We start from the raw sequence: 13,627 nt of genomic DNA, 5'->3' as shown, positions 1-13,627 counted from the left end.
TGGACGCTTTTATTACGAATGCAAAGCATGAAATCACTAGTATTCGTGACTTATGTTTAGAATGTAGATCAGTTAGGTTTCCAAAAAGAAATGCGTGCTAAGGTAAGTCATTCAAATGGGAAAAACATACAGAGGCGACTGCGCAGTCCACGGCTGCACTCACTCATACACTAAAACGCCCATAATTAGCTGGATGGTTTATTGCTTCCTAAACGATATATATGTCTTCAAGAACCTTCTGGACGTTTTGGACCAATGTTCTACACAGGCAGGCTTGTGGTAGACGCATCGAAGTAGAGAAAAATGGGAAATGAAAAAGTTAACGTTTTCCTGCATCATGCTTTTCTTCCGTTCTGCGTAAACAAATCTCTTCTTTTAGATTTTTGGTCAGTTCATAAAAGTTCTAATGAATTAAAAGTTGAATTTCGAGCTCACCCTGACAAAGAAGTAGAGACGCTTCAGATTTCATCCGGAACGACGAACGTAATTCAACGGTTAGAGAATTTTTCCGTCACTTGGAGCACTGTGATAAAAGTAACAGAAAATTATTCTGTGCATATCACTGAAGTTTTCAGTCTACAACCGTGACAATATTCTGAAGCTGCGCTCTGTAGTACATGATCAGTTTTCCTCTCCACGGTTTCAAAATTTATTTAAATATGAGTGGTACTCCTGGAGATATACTGATATTATGTCTGATTCATTTCTAACACCGTACCAGTTTTGTCAAAGGCCGTCTAATAGCGTCTGTGACTCGCAGGGCTGTCATGTGTCGTTTTTACTGGTATGTTCTTGGTGCACAAAAAATGTATGTTTGAAACATTGCAACAATATTTTGCGGTAGTTACAAGAAATAAAATCATTTCCGACGTGTTCTAAACCGTGAATTTATTTCTATCTATTCCGTAACAATTTCGAAAGAATGTTGCAGATAACTTATCAGTTGTAGCAGATAACATAACAAACATACCAGCTGTACTTGTCAACGAATGTTTAATTGTCTTACGATCGCTTTCACTGTGCGAAGTGACAAGAGACGGGCGCGCAGCTAACGCAACCTTGTCCCTAGATGGCGATGGCGTGTGGCAGCGAGAGAGATCAGGGCCGTACAATAGGCAGTCCCCCCCCGCCCCCCTCTTTTTACAGACTTGCAGGTCATGTCAGCAGCTAAAATATTGCATACGGACTTTTTTCAACGTTAACTCGCAGTGCAGAAATAAGCAAAAGGTTTCTACATGACAAGCCTGGCCATTTCTCAAACTTAGTTTCGCGAGTCCTTAATCACACGTAACAGAGATCTCTGGACACATTCTGCTGTCGTTTCGCTCTATGAGAGGTTGTAAAAAACGCAGTGGCTTCCTACAGCGGAGTTGCTCTCGCTTAAAAAAGGTCGAGTGATTTTTGAGTGAGAATTCAGAGGTACTGTGTCACTCGTATGCGCAACAATTGTGAATGTTTGTGGTTTTCTAGGTAACAGTAAGATACAATATGTGTAACTAATGTGTGGCTCGGTAGCACAGTGAGTATGGATAAAGCACATCAAAAAATTCAGAGGTCCGAGGTTCAACTTCAGTTGCTCCTGAGAATTTTCTGTCTATCACTTCTTTCAACGATGCCAGAGTTCTAGATATACAAAATGTCTAATTGTTCCATGTTTCGGAATCCGCATTGAAATGTAGCTTCCCCTAGAACAGATTGGGCATGTTGTGTTGATTCCAAGATCAGAGACAGTAACACCACGCCTAGGAAAGTTGTGTGGTATTCGAAACAACCTTCTCGTTGATTTCTTTTTATAGCGAAGTATTCGTTAAGCTTCTCAAACTTATTTCTTCAATTTTACATAACTGAAATAGTCATTTACTAAAAGGTATATATATCTTCGTTATTTGGTCATAGTCAAATACCAACGGTAGAAGTGACCTGCGTTCGCTTAGATACCCTTCGTGTAACTTGCTGCAAGTTGCTCACCCATGGATGGCGCCGACGACGAAACACTAGTGCTATATCCCTAACTCCATAACCCAGCTGCCACACAACATGTTAAACAACATACCACCTTTTTTGGTGCAGCGACTACATTGTGCGTTGCTCCTGGCCGCTTCCTTTTCCCTCGTGCACCTATGCGAGTCGCGTACTTCTAAGTATTCCTCATGGTGTAATTTGGGAACGTCAGTTCCGTGTAGAAATATGCAGCTCTCACGAAGTTACAGAATTGCATGCAGAAAACTACCACCTAGAATAGACGTACGTTGTCAGTTGCAAATCTATAAATTAACAGCAAGTAGTCATATACAGGCAGAGTTATCTACATCCATACTCCGCAAACCACCGTATGGTGCATGGCGGAGGGTATCCTGTATCACTACCAGTCGTTTCCTTTCCTGTACCACTTGCAGATAGAGGGAGGCAAAAACGACTTACGCGACATGTATGTCGGCGGCAGTTGGATAGTTCTGAATTCAACTGCAAATGCCGGTTCTCTTAATTTTCTCAGTAGTGTTCCTCGAAAAGAACGTCGACTTTTCTCCAGGGATTCCCATTTGAGTACCAGAAGCACCTCTGCAACACGTGTTATTCGAACCTGCTGGTAACAAATCTAGCAGCCTGTCTCTGAATTGCTTTGATCTCTTCCTTTAATCCGACCCGGTGCGGATTCCAAACACTCGAGCAGGACTCAACAGCATGTCGCACTAGCGTCCTATATTCACTGAAGAGCCAAAGAAACTGGTACACCTGCCTGATATTGTGTAGGGGCCCCGTGAGCATGCAGAAATGCCGCAACACGACGTGGCATGGACTCGACTAATGTCTTAAGTAGTGCTGCAGGGAATTGGCACCGTGAATCCTGCAGGGCTGTCCATAAATCCGTAAGAGAACGAGGGGGTGGACATCTCTTCTGAACAGTACGTCGCAAGGCATTCCAGATATGCGCAATAATGTTCGTGTCTGGGGAGTTTGGTGGCCAGCGGAAGTGTTTAAACTCAGAGGAGTGTCCCTGGAGCCACTCTGTAGCAATTCTGGACGTGTGGCGTGTCGTGTTGTCCTGCTGGAGTTGCCCAAGTCGTTGGAATGTACTATGGACATGAATGGATGCAGGTGATCAGATAGGATGCTTACGTACGTGTCGTCGTATCTAAACGTATCAGGTGCTCCGTATCACACGAACTGCACACGCCCCACACCATTACCGAGCATCCACCAGCTTGAATAGTCCCCTGCTGACATGCAGGTTCCATGGACTCATAAGACTGTTTCCATACCCTTACACATCCATCCGCTCTATACAATTTGAAACGAGAAAAAAATGTTCAAATGTATGTGAATTCCTGAGGGATCAAACTGCTGAGGTCATCGGTCCCTAGACTTACCACACTACTTAAACCAACTAATGCGAAGAACAACACACACACACTCGTGCCCGAGGGAGGACTGGAACGTCCGGCGGGTGGGGCAGCGCAATCCGTCACATGGCGCCTTGAAGTACGCGGCCACTACACGCGACTTGAAACGAGACTCGCCCGACCAGGTAACATGTTTCCAGTCATCAACAGTCCAATGTCTGTGTTGACAGGCCCAGGCGAGGCGTAAAGCTTCAAGGGTACACGAGTGGCTCTTCGGCTCCGAAACCCCATTCGATTATGTTTCGTTAAGGTTCGCACGCTGACACTTGTTGATGACCCAGCACTGAAATATGCAGCAATTTGCGGAAGGGTTGCACTTCTGACACGTTAAACGATTTTCTTCAGTCGTCGCTGGTCCCGTTCTTGCAGGATCTTTTTCCGGCCGCAGCGATGTCGGAGATTCGATGTTTTACGGGATTCCTGATATTCACGGTACACTCGTGAAATGGTCGTACGGGAAAATCCTCACTTCATCGCTATCCCAGAGATGCTATGTCCCATCGTTCGTGCGCTGACTAACACCACGTTCAAACTCACTTCAATCTTGATAACCTGCCACTGTAGCAGCTGCAACCGATCTCAAAACTGCGCTAAACACTTGTTTTCTATAGGCGTTGCCGACCGCAGCGCCCTATTCTGTCTATTTCTCTGTATTTGAATGCACATGCCTATACCAGTTTCCTTGGTTCTTCAGTGTATGTGCATATATTATCAGTCCTATCATACCTCCCTGGGGCACTCCTGTCTCTGATGAACACTCGCCATAGGTAATAACATACTGGGTTCGATTACTTAAGAAGTCTTCGAGCCACTCACACAGCTGGGAACCAATTCCATACGCTCGTACCTTCGTTACCAGTCTGCAGTGATGTACCGTGTCAAATGCTTTTTGGAAATCTAGAAATATGGAATCCGCCTGTTACTCTTCATCCATAGTTCGCAGTATATCATGTGAGGAAAGACCAAGCTGGGTTTCGCTGGAGCAATGCTTTTTAAAGCCGCGCTGATTCGTGGACACAAGCTTTTTGGTCTCTAGGAAATATATTATTTTCGAACTCAGAATATGTTTTAGACTTCTGGAGCAAACCGATGTTGAGGATACTGGTCTATAATTTTACGGGGCTGTTCTTTTAACCTTCTTATATGCAAGGGTCACCTACGCTTTTTACCAGTTGCTTGGTACTTAGCGCTGGGCGAGAGTTTCGCGATAAGCTATGAAAAGATCTATGCGCGAAGCATACCTCCGTCATACCTTAGGAAAAAATGTGGCCAAGAACCTGAGAAAATTCTGGTCCTATGTAAAATCGCTAAGCTGGTCGTTGACCAGTCTGGTGTAGCAGTTGAAGATATCAAAACGAAAGCCGAAGTTTTAAATTCCACGTTTAAGAAATCATTCACGCACAAGAATCTTTCAAACATACCATCGTGTGACCGTCGCACGGCATAGTAATAAGCATCCCTGGTGTAGAGAAACAACTGAAAAGGTTGAAAGTAAGTAAGTCGCCAGGTCCGGATGGAATCCCAATTCGGTTGTATAATAGCTAAGTGAGGGGCCAATGCCGTAGAGTACTCTTTATACAACCGAATTGGGATTCCATCCGGACCTGGCGACTTACTTACTTTCAACCTTTTCAGTTGTTTCTCTACACCAGGGATGCTTATTACTATGCCGTGCGACGGTCACACGATGGTATGTTTGAAAGATTCTTGTGCGTGAATGATTTCTTAAACGTGGAATTTAAAACTTCGGCTTTCGTTTTGATATCTTCAACTGCTACACCAGACTGGTCAACGACCAGCTTAGCGATTTTACATAGGACCAGAATTTTCTCAGGTTCTTGGCCACATTTTTTCCTAAGGTATGACGGAGGTATGCTTCGCGCATAGATCTTTTCATAGATGCACGAATCTCTACTAACCCTTGCCCGCCGTCTCTTTTGAACGAAGAGTGCGACAGCCTTTGTTTCTTCAGCATTTTCCGAATTTCATTGTTAAATCATGGTGGGTCTTTTCCGTCCTTAATCTTATTAGGTACATACTGCTCCAGAATACAGTTTACAGTCTCTTTAAACTTTCGCTATAATTCCTTTATGTCCACCGTACTGGAACTAAATGATTGCAGTTCAATGTCTAAGTGAGATGCTTATCTACTCTTTCTAGCAGAAACACTCTCCTAGCCTCCTTGACTGATTTATTAACTTTCGTAACCATAGTTGCTATGATAACACGGTCAGTAATCCCTGTCTCTATACGGCCTGTCTGCAGCTACAAGGCCTAAGTGTTTCCATTGCGTGAGGCCTGCCTAACTAACTGCTCAAGACAGTTTTCGGAAAATATGTTCAAAACTACTTCGGAAGACTGTCTGTGGAACATGTAGACGCCTCCGGAAATATACAACACACAGAAAAACAACAATTTCCACTTTCAACAAGATAGCGCTTTTGTCTGAACCAGAGGCCGAACCCCATCATGGACTGAAAATTCGTAGTTTTTGAGAAAAAATTAATAACCTCATATTGAAAAATTATTTTCAAATAGGACACGAAACAGACAATATTGCACGTATGCACACACGTAGTTTAAGTGGAAGGTTATTCCGGCTCTACTACCACTATGCAGGATACCAATCAGATCTTTACCGAGTGTTGGTCATACTGTGTTCGTATTCATTCAGTATCCAGGTGTTGGCATATTTTTTTCTAGAGGCCCTCATGTTGTAAATACCTAAAAGTAAAGGGCGTTATTCTATGTTTATGTTCGACGTGTGGTATGGAAACCCACATACGACAGATTTTTGTTAGCTCTTTCTCTCCTTTTTGGAAGAGAGCTACTATTGGATTGGATTGTTTGGGGGAAGAGACCAAACAGCGAGGTCATCGGTCTCATCGGATTAGGGAAGGACGGGGAAGGAAGTCGGCCGTGCCCTTTCAAAGGAACCATCCCGGCATTTGCCTGGAGCGATTTAGGGAAATCACGGAAAACCTAAATCACGATGGCCGGACGCGGGATTAAACCGGAGAGCTACTATTGACACGTATCGGTAGTTTAAATGGTGAGTGAAATGGACTATTCTGTCGAAGACCAAATTGAAATGATTTTAATGTAGTGTGAATCCAGAAGAGACATCACAAATGTTATCATCCTATATGCTGACAGATTTCTGCATTCGTTTTAACACGTCGTGCAGTTTACCACCTATACAACCAAGGAAGAGGAAGCGTAGAACTGAATCGGGGCAATATCATGACGTATCGGTGTTAGATACCGTTGCTATAATCCTTATAACTTTTTCGAGACGTCTCTCACAATTCTGGAATATCGCAGATTAATGTTCTCAGAATATTATGGCGTCATAAATCTGGCCACAAGTATCCAGACACACCAGTACAGAAAGAGAGTCAGTAGAGAATTTGGGGTATGGTCCCCTTATTGTGCTTAAGAAAACGTTAAATGCGGAAGGACATAACACATTTTACAGCTTTGTGTACAGCTTACAAATGAGGAACTGTTCATAGACGATGATTGTATCAGCATAATAATGCAGCAGTCTTGACGCAGGTTTGTGGACAATAACATTCCTGGAATGGACTTGCCTGCCCAGAGATCTAACCTGAACCCAGTGGAATATTTTTGGGATGAGTTGGAATGTCGACTTTGCTCCAAACTCCAGGGTACAACATCTCTCGTTTCTGCTCCCGAGGAAGAATGGGCTGCTATTCCTCCATTGACATTCAGACACCTTACTAAATGAGACCCCAGCAGTGTTCAAGCCCTCAAAAAGGCCAAGAGCGGATTCATCCCATACTATAGTCTAATACGTGTCCGGACGCTTTTGATTACACAGTGTATTTTGACACACTGGGAAGTCGCGGCGATGATTTTCTTAATCGACTCATATTTAGTCAATGAGCTTGACAAAATTAGAGAGAAATATAAATTTCCTCGCCGAGTATTGCATTCAGATAATCAACTGTCGTGAATCATGGTGAGGTAAGTACACAAAAACTGCATTACTAGGAGAAATGTATAGCCATAAAGCTAAACATCAATGTCCTTGAACAGTGTTAACATCCAGTGTGGATTAACGGGAGGCAAACTTCTTAGTCTTCATTGTTCTGTGGATATTAGCTACATTATACAGATCAGTGTACAGAGAAGATATCGTACTAATGTTATCCATTTTCTGTCCTATTCCAATCACGTACTGAGTGAATGAAAAATGACTGTCCACAGTGCCTCTGTAATCCCTCTCATCTCTGACGCTCTCTAAGCGAGATATGTTTGTGGCAGCACAACGGTTCAAATGGCTCTGAGCACTATGGGACTTAACATCTGTGGTCATTAGTCCCCTAGAACTTAGAACTACTTAAATCTAACTAACCTAACGACATCACACACATCCATGCCCGAGGCAGGATTCGAACCTGCGACCGTAGCGGTCGCGCGTCTCCGGACTGAGCGCCTAGAACCGCTAGACCACCGCGGCCGGCAGCACAACGGTCGTACAGTCTTTTGCGAATACTGAATCTCTAAATTTAATCAACAAGGTTTCGAGAAAACTACGTCGTCTTTATAACACTGCAGTTGTTAGGAAGTCTGACACAGTGTTCCTTCGGACATTCACCCATGTCGAAGGAACATGCACTGCGGCGACTACAGCTGTCACGAAACATGTGGAATGTATCCGCACTTACGAATACGGGCAACCATCAGTGAAAATTTTTACCGGACCGGAGCTCGAACCCGGATTTCCCGCTTTACGCGAGCGGACGCCTTAATCACTTCGGCTATCCGTGCACGACTCACAGCGAAACCCAAACTTCCGTACGTCGTCGTTTATGCGTCACTCTTACACCTTATACAAGGAGAGAACATTTTAACTGAAAATCGCTGCCTGGCATTGTCGGATGAATACGATATTGCAATGGCTGTGTTGTTAAGAAGTACGATGCAATGTTCCTTCGGGTATGCAAGCACTGCGGCGATTACAACCGTCTTGATACGTGCATGTCCGGAGGACTTCTTAACACAGGCACTGCAATATCGCATTTATCCGCCGATGCCAGGCAGCGATGTTCAGTTAAAATATTCTCTCCCTGTATGGCAATTACATAATGTGTACGAGTGGAAGTTGTAACGCATAAACGACGACATAGGGAAGTTTGAGTCAGGTCGTCATTCGTGCACGGATAGCTAAACGGTTAAGGCAACCTCCCGCATAAAGCGGGATATCCGCGTTAGAAATCTGGCCAGGCACAAATTTTCTCTATCGTCATTCCATTATACAGTTCACGGTTGTTCGTATTCGAAACAGCGAATACATTTCATGTACGTCGTCTTTGTTCCCATGTTCCCGATTTTAGTTCTCCAAGCATTTCTGCTACAGTTTGAGGGGTCACATTGTCCTGGTACGAACTTAGCAGCGCGTCTCTGAAATCAGACGATGTTTGCTGTTAGGCCTATTCGATAGGAATAATACTCTAGAATCGGTTGCACGAGTGTTTTGTATGTAATTTCCTTTACAGATGCACTGCACCTCCTCCGCCCCATTCCAACTAATGTTAAGTCTTTAACCCGCCTACCCTAACAGTTATTATACATTATCGTATGTCATATCACTTCTTAGTATTACCAAAATATACTTATATGATGTGTCGCATTCAGAATGTTGATCACTGATCTTGTAATCGGGTATTGCCGAGTACTTCCTCTTTGTTATAGGCATTATCTTGCGTTTTCCCCCCGCCGGCCGGAGTGGCCAAGCGGTTATAGGCGCTTCAGTCTGGAACCGCGCGACCGCTACGGTCGCAGGTTCGAATCCTGCCTCGGGCATGGATGTGTGTGATGTCCTTAGGTTAGTTAGGTTTAAGTAGTTCTAAGTTCTAGGGGACTGATGACCTCAGCAGTTAAGTCCCATAGTGCTCAGAGCCATTTGAACCATTTTTTTTTGCGTTTTCCCAGAGAGAACGCGCCATTCATTACATCAAGTGGGAACTATGTCCAAGTCTTTCTGCGTTTCCTTACGATCCTTCAACGTCTATACATTCCCGTCGACAACAGCATCACCCTGTCCAGCTGATCCCGGCGGAGGTTCGAGTCCTCCCTCGGGCATGTGTGTGTGTGTGTGTGTGTGTGTGTGTGTGTGTGTGTGTGTGTGTGTGTGTGTGTGTGTGTGTGTCCTTAGGATAATTTAGGTTAAGTAGTGTGTAAGCGTAGGGACTGATGACCTTAGCAGTTAAGTCCCATAAGATTTCACACACATTTGAACATTTTTTGAACAGCATCACCAGCAAACAATTTAATAGTGCTGCTGAGCCCATAGGATAAATCGTTTATGTATGTTGACACATCTGAGGTCCTGTTATGCTTCCATGGGCCATTTTCTATGTTACTTTAATATCTGTAGGGCATTCGGCGGCCAGTACGACGTATTGGGTAGTATTAGTCAAATATTTATCCATTATAGATTGTCAAACTGATATAAACTTTCTGAAGGTCGGTTTACCATTACTGCTTGAAGATCTTACCATCCAACGACGCTGATTGGTGTGATTCCAGCATCATGGTTTCGCAGTAAACGGTAGGTGTTAAAACACGGATATAGTTGCTGGAACAGAACAAGTGGTACAGTAAAAAGGCCAGACAGATCACCAGGTCCTAAGATCTCTGTATTTCTTTCTCCGTGGTGCCTTAAAAGACAAAATTAATAAAAAGTCATGAATATATGAGTGAAAGCATTACGAAGGCTTGCAGAGGCGTTGACGAGGAAATACTATTGCACTCTTGAGAGTCCTTTCCAGGAAGAATCATTAAATCTGTCAAGGGTGTAACTCTTCACTAACCACATATGCTGGAATTAATTTTCTTTTTGGGCAAGCATTACAAGTCTCGCGAAAATGAGTTATATAAATAAAAAACTAAAAATGTTCCAGTAGAAACATATCAAATTTTTCTTGAGAATCTCTAATATACAGAGAAACAAGGGTTACACTTAAAAATGGAGTTGCCCTCTGTTTAACCAACAACAGTGCCCTCTTGTGTAAAGAGTCATTTAGATGTTCCCCGTCATCTGTGCGAAATTGGTTTTTACTATTTTGTTGCGGGATGCATAGTTACCGAGATATTTTACCGCGCGGGCTGACGCAGTGGTAAGAAACGAGGACGCAGCTTCAAATTCCAGATTTAGGTTTTCCATGGTTTCGTTGAATCCCTTAAGGACAATGCCAAGATAATTCCTTTGCAAAGGATACGCCGGATTTGCTTTCCTATCCTTCCACGGTCCGACTTTGTGCCCCGCCCCTAAGACGGGACTTTAAATTCTAATATTCCTTCCTGAGGCGTATTTTGCTGTCTCGGCTTTAGTGAATCGCCGGTACAAATTATCATCAAATCTGCATAGTTGGTGGCTGAATATTAACGTTTCACTGGATAATGGCTGGTGTCAAACACATTTCTGGTTCGCCTCAGTCCATGGTGGTGGTGGTTAGTGTTTAACGTCCCGTCGACAACGAGGTCATTAGAGACAGAGCGCAAGCTCGGGTTAGGGAAGGATTGGGAAGGAAATCGGCCGTGCCCTTTCAAAGGAACCATCCCGGCATTTGCCTGAAACGATTTAGGGAAATCACGGAAAACCAAAATCAGGATGGCCGGAGACGGGATTGAACCGTCGTTCTCCCGAATGCGAGTCCAGTGTGCTAACCACTGCGCCACCTCGCTCGGTCTCAGGCCATGATTTAGCCCTCCGAGTACCAGTTGTTAGTGCCAGAAACCGACCATATGTATATCACACACAAAAGACTCTAGCGGTGCACCGGGGAACTTCTATGAATGAAGTGTATTGTAGCCGTCACTTATACCACTCAAAGCAGCAGTCGGCGCAGAGATTGTGATACGGGACTGTAGGAGATCGTGACATGCGTTTGTGGTGCACTATGTATTTTTGATACAGATATTTTATTAGATTTTAGGCCCACTTTTGCTTGTTCTAGGTATGAGTTCATGAAAGTTTCGAGATGTGAAATTCTGTCTAGGAAAAATGTGAATTTACTTTCAAATATATCACACGAAATGATCGATGGAGGAAAACTGTATGTTCTAGTGGTTCCAAAGTGAAATTACCTCCTTAGAACTGACTGTTTACTTTTTGCCAATTTCTTATTTTATTCATTGCTTAATATGATAATAAACGTTCATTTTGTGAAAAAGTTTAAAAGTGTATTCCAAAGTAAAACTACATCCTTAAAGCAGTTGTTTGCTTTTTGTGCCCGCATCTCGTGGTCGTGCGGTAGCGTTCTCGCTTCCCACGCCCGGGTTCGATTCCCGGCGGGGTCAGGGATTTTCTCTGCCTCGTGATGGCTGGGTGTTGTGTGCTGTCCTTAGGTTAGTTAGGTTTAAGTAGTTCTAAGTTCTAGGGGACTTATGACCGCAGCAGTTGAGTCCCATAGCGCTCAGAGTCATTTGAACCATTTTTTTGCTTTTTGCCAATTTCTTCTTGTATTCGTTGCTTACTACGATAATAAAGGTTAATTACGGATTTTTTAAAATATATATTGACGGGACTCAAAGGGTTGAGGCAATTAGCAGTACCACCAGACTGGGCAAACCGGTTAGTGACTTCATTTAGTAAACATACAGAGAATAATGTTACATGCTTAAGGAAGGTAAGTGAGGGTGATAGTACTCGCTGATTAACTAGTTATGTAACATATTATTTAGATTTCCAGGTGCCCATGCGTTAATTTGCACTACTAAAATAACGATAGCTTCTTTATTCAACTGCATGGCCGTGGACGGGCGCGCTTGGTCGTTTGTTGGTACATGTGAAGTAGGAACAGAAATGCTGCACGTGGATATTTTTAGTTTAGTTTACAGTTCTCGAAACTGCTGTTACTGTACTTTAAAGACATTAACTCAGTTTATTTGAAGTATGACAGAGAGCTTTAAAAAATCTTTGGAATAATATTGGTAATCAAAACAAACGAATATTGTTGAGACGTGGAAACAAGGGAAATGGTAGTATTATACGTACTGTGATTAGTGCCAATTATTGGGCAGATTTATAAAGACTTCAGATTTTCGAAAGTACTCGGGCAAACTGCTTCTATGGGAATTTCAGCCTTCCTACACTGAATACATTTTCCGTTTGAATCCCCCCCTTTCGTTCAAAAACAAAGCTGAGTAAAAAACTTGCCACAGCAAAAAAGTACTAGACTTATGTTTCTCTCAAAATTGAAATAGACTGTCGATAATGCTATAACAGCAGTCCTGTGAGAGTAAGATTCAAAAATATTGCTACAAACGATTTTCCTCCCGCTATTTCGTTATGATTTAATGCATTAAGTCGTAATTAAATAGTAAAGTAACACTCAGACATATGTAATACTTTTGTCTGGCGAATACTAATATGTATTATTTATTGGCCTTACGAATACATTAAGGTGATCCCAACAATACAACACGAAACAAAGATATGTACTTGGAACTACTGTCATAACATTACGCTGCAAGAAGATGATGAAATATGACACCTGAAACAGCTGACAGGTATTTGCAGCATAACAGTAATAATTATTGTACACTAACGTAACTTGTAGGAGAGGCGAACTTGTTTTAAGATCCACCAAACAGAAATGAAAATTACTTAACGCGCCTGACAGCAGACTACACTTTGTTGCGTCCATTGAAGAATGACAGTAGTGTATAAATACTTATCCCTACATTTTGAAACCTCCTAAAAATTAAATGTCACACATAGATAACCCTAATAACATTTTAACGGTAGTTACAGATTACTATTTCTAATTAGGTTTATGCGAACTCACTATTCACAGGAACGCAGATGTACACAGCTGTAGCAGTTCGACGAACAGTAAGTCTCACACGCGGAGCAACAGCTTTAAAACACTTTTCCGTACAATGCTTCCCCCTCCATACTTTGCACTCCACCTGTTGCGTCACTCCAAAGTTGCTAGCAGTAAGATCATATATCGATTATTGTATCGAATATCTCAGCCGTTCAACGTCAGTCGACTAATCGATAATGGGTTCTTTCATTTCTGGCTTTTTAAAGCTGTTTTTCCACTGATTTCTCAACTAATGTCAACCAGTTTTTACCTGGAAATGTCCTGCTTGTTCAATGTACAGATAGTTGGCGCAACATTCAAAAAGGTTATCCACTAATGAGGTGCTGCGTCGAGTCGCTTTTCCCCACTGCTTTTGCCCCCACT

The 13,627-nt window shown here is 42.9% G+C and overlaps 1 protein-coding gene across 1 annotated transcript in view; it reads right to left on the bottom strand.

The window, feature by feature from the left end:
- LOC126248060 (high affinity copper uptake protein 1-like) overlaps positions 1-13,348 on the bottom strand; it is a 154,954-nt gene extending 141,606 nt beyond the window's left edge. Inside the window, exon 1 of the mRNA XM_049948700.1 lies at positions 13,223-13,348. The gene's annotated coding sequence lies outside the window, so the exon portion shown is untranslated. The remainder of the gene's footprint in view (positions 1-13,222) is intronic.
- Positions 13,349-13,627: the final 279 nt, after the last annotated feature.

This window comes from Schistocerca nitens, chromosome 3 (assembly GCF_023898315.1).
Source record: "Schistocerca nitens isolate TAMUIC-IGC-003100 chromosome 3, iqSchNite1.1, whole genome shotgun sequence".
NCBI classification, from domain to species: Eukaryota; Metazoa; Arthropoda; class Insecta; order Orthoptera; family Acrididae; genus Schistocerca; species Schistocerca nitens.
This window is presented reverse-complemented; position numbering and strand designations above follow the sequence as displayed.